The following is a 12,795-nucleotide window of genomic DNA, read 5'->3' as shown; positions in this document are numbered from 1 at the left end:
GAGCCCTCTCTTCAGTAAGGGGCTGTTCCCTAAACAGCAAGGAAAGTGGCTTTATCTTACTGCCCTCCCCAAAATAAAACCAGGTATTTTTAGTAATGCGGGGTGGCACCTTCTCAACCATGGGTGTAAGGCACATGGCTGCAAAAAAACTCATTCTTGGGACTGTAAATCACCTTTGGAAATGTGGAGGGTGGGTTTTCCTATGAGGAACTTGGGCCAGTCGTGAGGCTGGAGGCAGCTCGGCCCCCTGCTTGGCTGGCAGTGCAGGCAAAGCCTCCTGCCTCAGTTTCCCAGATGCAAAATGTACCACGTGCTGTCCAGTCATCACTTTTACTGGCACATATGTAATATTTCTCTGTGGCCTGGGGAATCACAAGCAGTAAAGTTTGGTGACTTAGTTGCTCAGGGTTCGTGACTCAGAGAAGTGACTTCCTGGGGAGTGCCACGTCAATGCAAGGTGAGACTTTGGGTTCTTATTGCCATGTGGCTTCTCTCCGGGTTTCCCAGGTTGTTGTCACTCTCCCATAATAGGTAGTGTTTGCTGATGACCTGTTGACACAAATCACCTTTCTTTTTTCCTTTAACTGAAGGTGCTGAGCTCACCTCAGGTTGACCTCCAACCAGTGATTTATGCACTTGCAGGTCATGCTCTCCCTGTGGCTGAGAGACGATATTGGTGTGGTCCAATCTACAATTCATCTTGCAAGAAAGCAGGGCTCTCTGTGGAAGCACAGTCCCTGCAGCATGTACAAGTGGCGTGTCACACCAGGGCTGTTGGTCCCTAACCTTCTCTACAGCCCAAGGCATGACTGAACCCATGCCAGATACCTCCAGTACTCCCTGTGTTTGAGTAACGACCTTGGCACTCTGTATCCTGTACTATCCTGTCTGTGCTAAGCAGCTCCAAAGCTTCCATCTCCTCCTGAGAAAGCATGAGGACATGCTGTGGGCCAACCCTCTTTAGCAGGTGTCACAGAGTAGGCACTATCCAGATGAAGGCATCTCAGTAAGATTGTTGAACTACCGTCTCATCTGCCTGGGGTCCCTCTGTCTTCAGGGGAGAGCTTCCTCCAGAAGGATATTTGGAGCTCCTAAGCTGGGGTTTTGCCCTGAGTCACCTCCCAGAGGCACCTATCATTTTGCAATTCTTCTGAAGGCTCTTAGAGATATTTCTTATTCAGTTACAGCAGTTGGGATCCATCATGCCTCACTGGTGCCATGCGTGTGTGATTGATACAGCCAAAGTGAGACTTGCCTTAGCCTAAAGAAGAAGAGATGAAATGTACCTTTTCCCTTCAGTGACTACACAGGGAGCCTGGGGTTCTTCACAAAACATCTCATGAAGGTTTGAACCCATATAGGGGTAGCCCTGGGTCATCACATGACCCTCAAGTTGACTTTGTTTCATTGCTGCTAGAACTGATGGTATAGACCTGGCTGGGTCAGGTGCAGGGCCCAGGGTCTGTTCTCTGGGCAGGTAGGCATGTGCATGAGCACTGAGCAAACCTGGCCTTCTCCCCCTTCCAAACTACCAGCTGGAGAGGATCCAGCAGTGCTGGGGTACCCAGAGCAGTGACTGACGTCCCCACACTATATACCAAGCTGGACTGGTAGGGTGTCTATTATCCTGTTTACTCTTTTCCTCTACACGGCAAGGAGAATGCTATCTCCTTTGGTGGAACACCATGCTGCCTATAAAACATAGGTAGAAAACACACAACATGGTGCATAGGTTTGGTCCACACAAAGCAGTGTTTTCAATGAATAAAATATTTGCACTTAGAAATACTTTGTCGGGTGCAGATGATTTTTAGCCATTTAGCCAACTGGCTTTTCCAAGCCAAAGGGACAAGGTGCCCATCGTAATCCTCTTCCTCCTCTTTTGCATTTCTTGGTGAAGGGTGGACACCCAAAGGTACAGTATCCACCAGCTACTGCTATGACACATTAGAGAAAGCATCTATCACATTTATTACTTTAATCCTGACTCAGTGTGTGAGTATTTGGAAGGTTAGGAGAGCTGTGGGCTGTCCCAGCCCTGAGATATATATAATTCTTGCATTTGCTCAGTTGAAGAACAGATTCAGCTGAAGGCTGCGTGGGAATTACTCAGCTAATTTTTGCGTAGGCATCTTGCCTTGTGCTGCACACAGCACTTCTGTGGCCACTGAGTGGGGCAGTTCAGGAAGCCAACAAATGGGGAACAATTCCCCCAACAGAGACTACACTGGCTGAGGGACACCCTCAAGGTCCCTTCCAGTTATATCGTAGTGATTCCACTTCTTAAAATGCCTTTTTTCCTTTTCTCTTTCCTTTTTAATTTTTCCTTCTCTTTCTCTCTTTCTTCTTCTCTCTTTCTTTCTTCTTCTTTCCTTTTGTTAATTTTTATTTTCCCTCTTTCTCTCTTTCTCTCTTTCTCTCTTTCTCTCTTTCTCTCTTTCTCTCTTTCTTTCTCTTTCCTTCTCTCTTTCTTTCTCCTTCTCCTTCTCCTTCTCCTTCTCCTTCTCCTTCTCCTTCTCCTTCTCCTTCTCCTTCTCCTTCTCCTTCTCCTTCTCCTTCTCCTTCTCCTTCTCCTTCTCCTTCTCCTTCTCCTTCTCCTTCTCCTTCTCCCTGTTCAACAGGGCTGCTCTCACTCATGCTTGTGAAACACCAGGTCAGAGCCCAGGCTGTAGGCTGGCACCTTGTCCGTCTATGTGACAGGGACCTTAGTGGACGTGGCACTGCTGTTGCTGGAACCTGTGTACACGGGTGTGATGATAAAACAGACCATGGAGGTTATGAACTGGAAAGATGGAATTTCACACTAAATGGTGTGAGGTCAGGTATTTGGGGACATATTCTGTAATGTTAAGAGGTCTATTATATTGTACAAATAAAGTACTTATAGCTGGGTACTAAATATTAGCATGGTATCACTGGGGACCAGTCTTAAAATTTGTGTATGTGTGTGTGTTTGTGACCTGATTTAGGGGTCTGTCACCCTGTATTTGCCATTGACATTGTGCATGACCTCAGCAGGCCATTCCTGCTGGAGGTGGTCAGGCACGTTAGGTGTGCCTTCTCCCTCCTCAATGACAGGAACCTGGTCCACGGGCCAGCCACTACCTTCCTCCAGACCAGCTGTCCTCCACCTTTGCTGTTTGGTGTCTTCTAAAGCTGAGCTGCAGGCATGGTCCCAGGCTGTCCAGCATCTCCAAGGGCAGAGGCTGCAAGTGGGTTTCAGGGGGTCTCACTCCTGCTAGACCCCTTCAAGGCTGTCAAGGTTGGTCCCAGCCACTCTGTTACACTTTGTCCTTAATGCTGAATTAAAGACCCTTCTACATTCCCTTGATTACAAATTTTGCTCAAGCCACTTCTTCATCTTTTTAAAGCACTATGAGTCCAGAGGAGGCCACGGAGATGGCCAGAGGGCTGGAGCCCCTCTGCTGTGCAGCCGGGCTGGGAGCGCTGGGGCTGTTCAGCCCGGAGAAGGGAAGGCTCCTGGAGAGCCTGGAGCACCTTCCAGCACCCAAAGGGGCCGGCGAGGAAGCTGGGGAGGGGCTTTTCCCAAGGGCCTGCAGCGCCAGGACAAGGGGGAACGGCTTTGCGCTGAGAGAGGGCAGATGGAGATCAGAGCTGAGGGAGAAATCCTTCCCTGTGAGGGCGGCGAGGCGCCGGCACGGGCTGCCCAGAGCAGCTGTGGGTGCCCCAGCCCTGGCAGTGCCCAAGGCCAGGCTGGACGGGGCTGGGAGCCACCGGGGCTGGGGGAAGGGGGCCCTGCGCGTGGCAGGGGTGGGACTGGGGGGTCTTTAAGGGCCCTTCCAACCCAAAAACATTCTATGACTCTGATTCTATGATTCCTAAGCCTCTGAGTTTGGAGCTGGCTTCCTAGATCTCAAACAACTCGTGCAGCTTCTTCCCCCAGTCCTGGTACTTCAACAGCATCTCCGACTTCTTCCAGGAAATGTGTCCTGTGTTATGTCTTACCCTAGGAGCAAAAAAATTGTTGCTTAAGCGAGTTTCAGGCATCTCAGCCTGTGACCTTTCTGTAACTATTTGAATAAGTGTATTGACTTGTTCTGTGAATTATAAACTCCATTAACTCTTTAGTGACTGCCCAATGCTTGGTGAGAAGGGCTCAGATCCAGGGCATATCTAATGTGCCAAAGTCTCATCAAGCTTATGGGAATGAGGAGCTTAATCCCTGCTGCAGATCTGGTTCGAAATACCCTTTTCAGTGGCAAAGGCTGACAGCTGGTGGTTAGAAATTCAGAATTAGTAACTTCATCACCCAGCACTGTAACCTCTTTGTTAAATGCTTTCTTAACTTTCAGTCTATGAGAAATAAATGTACTGTGCCTTTAATCTTGCCCTGCTAACGTTTTCTTCTTAAAAAAAACCCAAAAAACCCAACACCAACACACAACCCAAACCGACTGCACTCCAGCAAACACCTGTATTGCCACTGAAAGGCCTTTTGCTAATATATTTTTCCCCCTGTTCTTCTTGATCACACCTGTCTAGCTTTGGGCAAAATAAAATATTCACATAGCTGCCAGAAGTAAAGTTCTTTCCTGGCTTGAGCTACCGTGTGTAAAGATCTCCAAAGAAATGTCAGATCACTTTATTGAATCCTACTGAAAACTTGTTTGACAGTAACATGCAGAAAGGATCAGGACCTCTCTGTAATTGCCAGTGAGTTGAAAAGAGCGTTTGTTTTGGAGGCTTAAAAATGTTTTTTAATTTCTTTCTTTTTCTTTTTTTTTTATTTTTAATTTTTGTGATGATTTTTGAATGCATTAGGAACTGCAAAGAGCTCTCCGTGCACAGTTGTGTTTGCAGAGATGCATGAACAAGGCTGCCTGCTCACCAGGAGGTGGGAGGGCTGGACCTGCAGCAGGGTTGCAGCCACCTCTGGCGCAGTGGGGCAGGAGGCAGAGCCAGCTGGCAGCACCGTGGGGCTCAGCCTGGCCAGGGCCCACCTTCACCTGGGCAATTTCTCAGGTGCTCTGAGCTTCACATGGGAGTAAAAAGCACCTTTATGCAGGGGACTTTTGCCCCTATGAAGCCCCTGCGTGTGAGCAGGTCAGAGCTGTTTCAGAGAGGCAAATTCCACCCTTTGCATGCTGGGTCTTACAGCCCTGTCTTCCTGTGAGTGGAAACAAACACCTATTGTAGTGGGGAAAATAATTAGGAGCAGGTGAAAGCATATTTTTAATGATCCTCTGACCAAACTGATATTTAATTCACAATAGAAATATTTGCCTTTCCAAATCCTTGCCTGTTGCCCCCAGGTGTTCATTACAGTTTGTCACTCCATCTGCTGTGTAAAATAGATGTTCCTCCTTCCTCCTCCCAGTGCTAACCTTTGCCTTGGCATCCTGTGGAGCACTTCTTTAATTACTCTTTAATTTTGAAAGGAGTAACCTGGGATTGCTAATATGATTTTAGTTGCTGCCTTTGAGATGGGGAAGGCAGCTGGAGAATCTCTGGAACCCCCATTTCTATCTGAGCTTCTCATATCACTTCGATGTGAGCTAGCCTGTTTCAAGTAGTCTACCAGACCTCAAAATCTGGTTTGTGGGAACACTTGATACCCAGCTCTGGGTCTCTTTTCCCCAAAAGCTGTTGTTCCTCTTAGTCGAAGATGAAATCTCCATCCCTGGAGATGGAGACTCACTTTGAGGTCTAAATTTGCCCAACAGCCCACTGCTTCTCAGGCTTTCTCGAATCCTCAGTCCACATCCAAGATTTTTCAGATTCAGACCCTGGCCCCAGACTTCCTGATGTCTCTGTTCTCCCATGGTCATGTCCCTACTAAATAGCACCCTGGATCTCATGGCTCTTGTGGGAAACCTGAAGCCACCACCAGCAGCAACTCAGAAAATACACAGAGGAATCTCAGCTTCCTTGGCTTGAATGGAAGTCCAGCAAATTCAGTAAGGGTGGGATTCTTCTCACCTGCCTTTTTGTGCCCACAGGGTTTATTTGGGAGTCTGAGGCAGTCACCTGCATTTCACTTTGTTGCCTATAAAAAGAAATGGGAAACTCTTGAGGAAAAGGTTCAGTCTGTGTCAGACGGGGACTGAGGACACATCAGAGAAGTTTGCACCTTGCCTGGATGTTCAAAGTTAGGAGGGTTGGATCATTCCCAAGGTTTTTATCTCCTAGCAGAGCTTTTCATCTGTCCCAAGGGGACCTATTTTTGACAGTGAACACAGCATCTCAGTTGTACTCATGTTCTTGGTAGAGCCAGGGCGACTGATTCAGCCAGGCTGAATCTGGTTTGTATTGTAGACATGGACACACATGTTTATCACACTCATTTTGGCATTGTTATCTAGACCTTTGGAACCCAAATACACCTTTCTGTGTTGCAAAATTAAATAGCCCAAGGCAAAGGGACTTGCCCAAGGACATAGAAGGAGCCAGACCCACAACAGGACAAGGCTGAGGAAGAAGAGCTGGTGGAGGCAACAGTTTCACCTTGGAGGCATTGATAGTGAAATGCGTGGTTGATGATAGAAGTGATGTTTACTGTCCAGTTCCTCTGGACATCACATTTCACAGCTGAAGGAATGACCAAATGCTTTCTTGGCTTTGCCAGCAGGAGCCCTACAATTAGCCAATATCCTAAGCAAAGCCCCCTCGTAAAACCAGCATGGGGTCAACCAGGGCTTCATCCTAGGAGGGACTGCACACAGTGTTAATGTCCAGACACCAGGCACACGAGCTGATTTAGAACACGTCATGTGTTCACAAGGACTCATGAAGTGTCATGTTGAAGGGATTGATTGGGGAGGCTAACATGCCCCACCTCCCACCCAAAGGATGGTTTGGCATTGGCATCCCTTGTCTGTGGCTTTTTTTTTTTTTTTTTTTTCTTTACAGCTGCAGCTAGGGAAAGGGAGATGGAGTATAACTGAGCAAGGTTATCCTGGTGGCTAGGAACCTAGAGTCTGCAAAAGACCTCTCTTACCCCAGTAAGAGAAGTCTTTTCCTATGGGTTTGGGAACACTGGATAAGAGAAAGCAGGTCCTCCAACATGGCTGCACTGAATGACAAGAATAATTTCAGACCAGGTCTGTCTGCAAAAAGCTCATGCCAGTGTAACAAACTTGGCAGGGCTGTAAAATCCTTTTTCTACCAGTCTTGCAAAAGAGAGGCCAAAGAGGTTTTGATTGAAGGACATCCAATGTCACAGGAGGAGCTGGGAGTACCTGGCATCAGCCAAAGCACTTGCTTGCTGATTTGGGTGGTATGCCCACCTAGCAGCAGGAGCTGCTGTGATTGCTTGGCTGGTAGAGCTCTCTAAAGAGACCTCCTCCTGCACAGTGTTAGTGTCTGCTGGATCTCATCCATAGAGACACCTGCATTAACACAGACTTTTCCCTGTGCTGCCCGGGAGTGCAGACCCAGGGGCATGCTCATGCATGCAGGAGCCCACGCTGACAAGCTCTGGTCTGTGCAAGCATCTGTGCTCATGCTGGTGGGGTGTCCTGCATGGAGCTCTGCCACCACCTCTCTGCTCCATATCAACTCACGCAGAGCCTCTGCTGTTAAGTCAGACCATTGGAAACCTTCTCTGGGGCTCATGCTACCCCTCACAAGTGTCCATGCGTGCATGCATGTCCGTGTCCATGCATGCACATGCATATGGACTCTCTGTGTCCTATGTTAGGGACTCACAGTCCAGCACACCTGCAGGTCCAGGCTCAGGAAAGAGAAATTAGGAAGCTGAGTTGCATTATGTTTTATGCTATACTAGGGTAGAACCTATGCCCAGATCTCTCCCACCTCCTTGAAACCCGGAGTCACCATTCCCTTGGAGAGGGACAGACCTCTCCAGTGGCAGGTCAGACCTGGGGTGGCCCAAGTTGCACACGGGGAGGAGGTTTCTCTTTCTCTCTGCAGCTGTAGATGAAGCCTGCTGCAAAAAGGGTCTGATCGTGGGTATCCACTGAGTATCTGTTCTTCTTAGTGTGGAACAAACCTGGGGGATATTCAAGCTGGATCTAGGTTGCTCTGTAAAGGTGGAGAAAATTGGCAAGCAGGACTTGAAATCTCCAGTCTGCTTTGTCACAGGGGATCCAACACACGTGGAAGTTCAAACCAGCACCTCCTGAAGGTCCCTGAACAGAGAAATGTGACCTACACCGGGCACTCGTGTCTCCCAAATGCTTCCAACGCAACCCTGCATCTCTACCTGTGTTAGCTCCCCATCAGCAAATCTTCCCTGTCTCTCTCCTGAGATTGCAAACTGTTTTGGTGATGAGCTGCTGGCCTATTCTGCACCCCGTCAGCACCCAGCACGGTGAGGGCTTTGTCTCATGACAGCAAACTCGGAGGCTTTGCAGCTTCACCACTCACTAATCACTGCTAAATAAGAAAGGGGGCAGGAAGGCCGCTGAACTCATAACAGGCATGTTTAAATCAAGGAAAGAAAAATCAGAGACCAAAAATTAAGGGGCTTTGATCCTCGATTTTATGTCAACAGAGACGAAAGAAGAACACTAAGTCTTTTTACTTTTTACCAGCTGCTGCTTGAAACAAAATAATTGGATAATTAAAAGGCCTTGCCTTATGTCAATTTTATTTAGGTGCCTTGATCCACTGATGGAATGTGTCATTGATAGAAGGTTTAAGAGCTCATTAGAAAAATCCCAGAGATAAACCCAGGGCTCAGCTCCTTCAAAGGGCTGTCAGCTGGAGGGGAGCAGGGATGCTGTCCTGGAGTGGCCCAGCATAATGGTACCACAAGGGAGAAACTGTGCTGGGCAACAGCTGTAGAAAAACAGGTTATGCCATTAGCACAGCCAGGCTGCAGGTGTTGTAAAACACCCTGTGCCCTCCCTCAGCAGCTGGCTTGGGTCTGAAGGAACAAATTTGCTTTCTGTGATGGCGTGGCATTTTTCCATGCCGAGGTGGTGAAGTTTTGGTGGGGTCCCACCATGGTGTCCCATCTCAAAGCAACGATGTTTTGCAACTTCTTGATAGTGGCATTTTCCTACCCAAAAATCCCATCCCTGCTTCTCACCAGCCATCACTGCCTGCCGTGTCTGACACTGAGCACTGGGTCTTGGAATGAAGACCCTATAGGAATTAACACGGTGAGTGTACCTGGCCCTTCTCTACCTCCCTTGGCTCCCCAAGCCCCAATCTTTTTTTCACCAGACTCAGTTGCCAGCCATAAATGACTCAACAAACTTCTGCCTCTTTTGTAAACACCACCACATTAAATACATGTTTAATGCCTTGCGAGGGTATAGCCTTTCATATAAGAACTCTTCCTTGTGTAAATGCATCTCTTTAGAGCCAAGGCTGAGGGTGATGTACAGTTCTTGCCTGGGAAGATGGTGCCTTTGCAATGATTAAAACACTTGGGACAAAGAACAAATTCTTTTGAAGTATTTCTTCCCCAGATGGATTTTGGTGAAAATTTCCAAAGGCTCCTGAGAAAGAACTGATGGTCCATCAGAAGCACATTCCTGACTCCAACTGCCATGTCAGCCTCACCACCTTTGGAAGTAGAGTTCGGGGTGCTGGATAAGTAGGTGATTTTGAAAAATGAACCTTTATCTTAAATATCTGCATCAATTTGTTAACATTGGTTATATAATTATTGTCCTTGCCGACTCCGTTTCCCTGTTAATTCCTTCTGTGATCACAGTAAACTGCAGTTCACAGCCAGAGAGATGATGTGGTACCTACACTGGGTAGGACTGATTTCACGTTGTCAGAAGGGAGACAGGTAGCTTAAGCCACTCCCTTGGCCCTTTCTGGAGTCAATGGATAGAGATGAGCATCCCCAAGAGTGGCATATCCTGGTTAAAATAGGTCCCCCAGATAGATGGGAATGACTTGCCGTCTGAAAATAGCCTACTGATAGGAGAGAGGCCCCAAATGCCTAGGTGTGCCCCACATTTAGAGGTTAAAGTGAGCGGAGATGAATGGGATGCTCTTGCAACATGAAAAATTCAGGAGCCCTAGAGAAAACCCTCTGACCTGCAGCCACGCCTGCAAGACTGAATGGTCTGAGACCTGCCAGTTAGCCTGCTGTCGTGCCTTGTGCACGCTCCTCTGCATAGAAATAAGCGAAGAAATAAATAACCCACATATGCACATATAGCACATAAAGCTACATATAATGTGCATATGACTCCACACAAACACACAAAATCAAAATTGTATATGTATGCGGTATATGTGTGTCTAATGTCTGCATATGTAGCTGTCTTCAAATAGCATGAAGAGCAAAGAAAAACATATATAGATATATCACGGGGTCAAATGCAGCCTGTATGGAAAGGGTTTATATAGCTTTGCAACCCAATTATATGACCTGGAGTCAGCATGGGAGGGGGAAAGGGCTACGGTGGGTCTGGGTCCTGACTCTGGAGCAGCAATGGCAGCGCAGGCAGCTGCCTGCATTGCTAAAAGTGCCATCAGCCAAACGAACAAGCGGAGCCCCATCCCTGGCACAGTTTACGTGGTCGGTTGGAGCAGGTCTCTGGCGTGCTGAGCACTGTGTGAATCCGAGGAGGCTGTGATCCTCACAGCAGTGGGTGGTAGAAACCACAGCGTGTAAGCGATGCTTTCTGCTTTATTTGATTTGTGACTGATTTATAGGCACTTCTGTGGTGTAATTGGCTTCACTGAGCCCACTGTGGCTTTGAGCTGCCACGGCCAATAGCTGGGCTTGGCTCTAATCTCCTGCTCCCCGACCTCTCCCTGGAATGATCTGTGCACTGCTCTGACATGCGGAAAGATTATGGTGTTGTCTTAGGAACTGATTAGTTTGAATGATATCTGCATGATAAATATCTTTATAAATAGCTTTCCTGAGCATATTTCATTAGGCAGCCCTCAGTAAGCACCAGGGCTTGCTGAAGGAGCAGGGGGCTCCCCACCACCCCTTGGATTGGTTGTACCTGGTGTGGGGCGTTGTGGATTGAGGGATCGTCATGGGGTGATGCTGCTCCCTGATGCCATGCTGTCTAGTACCTTGGCTGAAGGGTGTAATCCCGCTGGTGTGCCCAGTGTCCAGCACAAAGCGTGGGCTCTTCTTGCTTTAGATGCCCATCATCACAGTCAGCTCAATGGCCTTCTGCTCTCCCTGGAAGGGGATGGCTGGTGGGGATGACATCCTCCCATGTTGCTGAGGCCATGAAAGAGTCCAGGTCCAGACCAGGCAAAGGGCCTGACTTGTGCTAGGTCCTCTGTGTGCAAACTGCAAAGAAGAAATTGTCCATGGGCAAGAGATAGGAAGAGGTTACGATGGTGCACAGCAGTGTGGGGAGCATCTCCAGCCCCAGAGACCTCCCCTTTTGTAGACTTATCTGATTTTGGTGGGTTTATCCCTCCAATAGATTTGGTCCCAGAGCTGAATTCCTGTGGAGCTGCTGGTTATTTATGTGTTAGGTATAAATATAAGAAGGTTCTGAAATAACACAGTGATAGTACAAAATATTCCTTAATCCAGTTACCACTGAAGGGTTTGAGTCACAGCTGCTCTAACTGCTATACGAGCCTAAAAATCGGGCTGGGCCGTGGTGGCAGACGAGATGGGAAGGTGAGGGGGTGGGGACTCCTTCTCAACAGAGATAGATGGCCAAATCTGCTATTGGTAGTGCTGCTTTATGAAGATGTTGCTATTTTGTAGAATCATAGAACCCTAGAATGGCTTGGGTTGGAAGAAACCCCCAGTCCCACCCCTGCCATGCACAGGGCCCCCTTCCCCCAGCCCCGGTGGCTCCCAGCCCCGTCCAGCCTGGCCTTGGGCACTGCCAGGGCTGGGGCACCCACAGCTGCTCCGGGCAACCTGCGCTGGCACCTCATCACCCTCACAGTGAAGAATTTCTTCCTAATATCTCATCTAAATCTCCCCTCTTTCAGTTTAAAGCCATTCCCCCTTGTCCTGTTACTACAGGTCCTTGTAGTAAGCCCCTCTCCAGCTTTCCTGTCGGCCCCTTTAGGTACTGGGAGGCTGCAATAAGGTCTCCCTGCAGCCTTCCCTTCTCCGGGCTGGACAGCCCCAGCTCTCCCAGCCTGTCTGCACAGCAGAAGTGCAATGGAGTGTATGTGCATGCACGTATGGAAAGCAGGAGGAAAGAAAATGAGAAAAATGCAAAGGAAACCCTCCCTTGACAGAAGAGATGAGAAGACTTCTGCGAATAGTGGTCTTCACAGGTGTAATTCTTTCTTCAGGCAGCTCACGTTGCATTCCCATATGACAGTGGCTGTGCAAATGTCTGACTGGACTGGGAGTGACTCATGTAATGATGCTTCTGTGGTCTTCAGAGGACAGCCTTCCTCCCCATCCTCTGCCTCAGTTTAGGGACAGAGTTTAAAGGGCCAGAGAGAAGGGCTGAGATTACTCTCCCAGGCCTCTGTGTAAGAAAAGCCAGAGGAGGACACTGCATAAATTCCTGGTTGAACTAGAAAATATATTTTGATTAAACATTTGTCCATCCTTTTAATCTGTGTGATGTGAATTGTCTTTTCTGTTACATTGTTTCATCAGTCAAATTCAGTATTAAGATATGTGCCATGTTTGGGTTTTGATTATATCTAACGCTGGGTTTTGACATTTAAAACTTCTCATACCTTTGTGTGACAGACTGAAGAGCTATTACTGAACATCCATTCAATAGACGACTCATGGGCTCACAAACTATCATCCTTCTGTCCATTGAGTTGGTGGGCTGAGCTCCTCTAAGGAGCTTTTCCAACCTTTTTTCCAGCCCTTTTCCAAGGGTTTCCTACCTTGCCTCCAGTCCTAGAACTTCTCTCCAACTCCTCTTTGATTCAATGACA

At 48.1% G+C, this 12,795-nt stretch overlaps 1 protein-coding gene across 1 annotated transcript in view; it reads right to left on the bottom strand.

The window, feature by feature from the left end:
- Window positions 1-2,413: 2,413 nt before the first annotated feature.
- The window catches only part of WNT3A (Wnt family member 3A), a gene marked incomplete at its 5' end in the record, with an annotated part of 138,110 nt that continues 127,728 nt past the window's right edge, over window positions 2,414-12,795 (bottom strand). Inside the window, one exon of the mRNA XM_080387150.1 lies at window positions 2,414-12,774. The remainder of the gene's footprint in view (window positions 12,775-12,795) is intronic.

Source organism: Falco punctatus (assembly GCF_963210335.1).
Source record: "Falco punctatus genome assembly, chromosome: 4".
Lineage (NCBI taxonomy): Eukaryota > Metazoa > Chordata > Aves > Falconiformes > Falconidae > Falco > Falco punctatus.
This window is presented reverse-complemented; position numbering and strand designations above follow the sequence as displayed.